Below are 2,552 nucleotides of genomic sequence, written 5' to 3' on the forward strand. Positions count from 1 at the left end.
CTATTCATGAACACTCATCAAATTTTATGCTAAAACAAAGTCATTATTTATTTTTAAGAATTTTAAATGAGGACAGGAATCACATTTGGTCAAAAATGTTCAAGATCTCTAAAGATATTAAAGCTAAAGTCACTAAACTTTATCACATGACTAATTATCACTTATGTAACTAGTTTATATTTGCTGTATTTTTACTTGTTTATTAAAGCTACTTCACAGAAGTGTTTTATTTAAGTTTTTAATGATAAAAGGGTTATTAAAATATAAATAAGGGACAACACTAATCTGTTTGTTTAATTTATTCATGTTTTAAATGTCTTATAAAAGTATCAGATCTGGACTCGGTATCGGCAGATACACAAAATCAAATGACTCGGAATCGGATCGGGCCGAAGAAACCTGATGGGGACATCCCTAGTTTGAACATTCACACATTTGAACCCATTTTACAGAAGAATGAGCTTCAGACAGAAATCGCTGTGATTCAGTACAGATGACACTAAAATCATTCTGACTTCTTCTTAGAGCAGTTTACGCTCCAGAAGTTTCCAACAAGATTTGAACCAAAGTCTGAATGATTGAAGAGAAACAGATGAATTTTATTAACATCTCAACTGATGGAGAAAATGTTTATGTTAAAATGTTTTAAAAAAGAAAATGCCAACAAAAAATGTTTAAAATGAAAGTTTTACAGAAATGTAAAATCCTGCATTCCATGAAATAGTTACATCATTTGTTCTCATTTCAGTTTTTATAAATATCTATGGAAGTAGAGCGGCTGGGTGGCTCAGTGGGCTAGGTGAAGGGCTGACTCGCAGGAGCCCTGGGTTCGATTCCCAGGGTTGTCCACTGATCCCCACCCAGATTGGGTCCTTAGACCCTTGATGCTGCTGCCTAACTGGGTCCCTGTGCCCCTCAAGTACAGGGTTGTGTCAGGAAGGGCATCCGGCGTAAAAACTCTGCCAAATCACTGATGTGGAACAGTGGGTGCTGTTACGCTGTTACGCTGTTACGCTGTTACGCTGTGGTGACCTGAAAGAGATAAGCTGAAAGTGAACTACTACATAAATATCTATAGAAGTGAGAGTCACACTGATGTTCTGACCTCACGAATAAACAAACATTTAGATTCAGGACAGAGTTTCTCAGAGTTTCTCTTAGTTCCTCATCTGTTCTTGTTTCAGTTACCTTCATCTCTTTCATGTGGTTCTTATCTCGACCAAAAAGACACAAATAAAACGTGAATTTCATGAAGCAGACTCTGAAATCTTCATCAGATTTTCATTTCCTGCTAAGCAGTTTAGTGTTTTTCTCCATCGGCTCTCTGACCTCGTCAGCACGCAGAAAGAAAAATAAATCAAGATTTTAGGAGAAACCAGACAGTGAACAATGAGATGAAATACAAAACGTATAAAAACAAACTTACAACTATTTTAAGGAAAGATTAAATAGATTATTATGATAAAAACTGAAAGAGCAGAAAGGGAAAATGAAAGCAACACGGGAGATCCTGAATGAAGAGATTCATCCGAATTCACAGAACCAAAACCACCAGATGACTTTGTCCATAATCATCTGGTAATGAATAATAGATTAATAATAAATAATAAAGAAGTAGTAAATCAACTGAATAATTTTGTTGTTAATGTTGGAGTAAAAATAGCAAATTCAATAGATAGTCCCAGTAATCATGAGATGCACAACATGAACACAATCCTACAGTCTGTGTTTGGAGATGTTAATGAGAGAAATATTAGTTATAGTACAGAAAAGTGAAACAAATACTGTACTGACAGTGATGGACTTGATATGAAAATAAGAATAAAACAGTTGATTGCATCATTAAACCATTAACTTACATTTACAATTTATCTGGAGCTTTTCCTGAGAAAATGAAGGTAGTAAGAATGATCCCGATCTTTAAAGGTGGTGATGAACATCTATGTAATAATTATAGACCTATATCATTACTCTCACCATTTTACAAAATCCTTGAAAATGGTTTGCTGTGAAGATAAAATGTTTTTTAGAAAAAAATGAACTAATTAGTGAAAACTGTATGGATTTAGGTCACAGATCTACAGCGCTGGCTCTGATGGAGATAACTGAAAAGATTACAACTACAATAGATAAACAATACACAGTTGGAGAGTTCACTGATCTACAAGAAGGATTTGACACAAATAATCCTGATTTACTGTTATCTAAAGTATCTATATATGGATCAGATGCCTGTCACTCCAGTGGATTAAAAGTTATTAACTAATGTGTGTCCAAGTAAATGGAACCAATTCAAACCACCAACAAATCACTGTGGAGTTCCACAAGGATCGGTATTAGGTCTCTACTTCTGATTTTATTCATAAATGATGTCTGAAAGTTTCCAAATAATTCAGTTTTGTTGTTTGCAGACGACACGTCGATTTTCCACTCAGATTTACCTGAACTGACGGTAACGTTAAAAGAAGAAAAAGCTAAAGTGAAAAATTGGTTTTATGGAAATACTGCTTTGAAGTTTGGGGAAAAGCATATTCAGTTCATACGAAGTTTTT

At 34.5% G+C, this 2,552-nt stretch overlaps 1 protein-coding gene across 1 annotated transcript in view; it reads left to right on the top strand.

The window, feature by feature from the left end:
* LOC112152811 (C-C motif chemokine 4 homolog) overlaps window positions 1-2,552 on the top strand; it is a 20,345-nt gene that overhangs the window by 2,575 nt on the left and 15,218 nt on the right. The gene's annotated exons all lie outside the window — the stretch shown is intronic.

The sequence above is a fragment of the Oryzias melastigma genome, linkage group LG6 (assembly GCF_002922805.2).
Source record: "Oryzias melastigma strain HK-1 linkage group LG6, ASM292280v2, whole genome shotgun sequence".
Classification (NCBI taxonomy): Eukaryota; Metazoa; Chordata; class Actinopteri; order Beloniformes; family Adrianichthyidae; genus Oryzias; species Oryzias melastigma.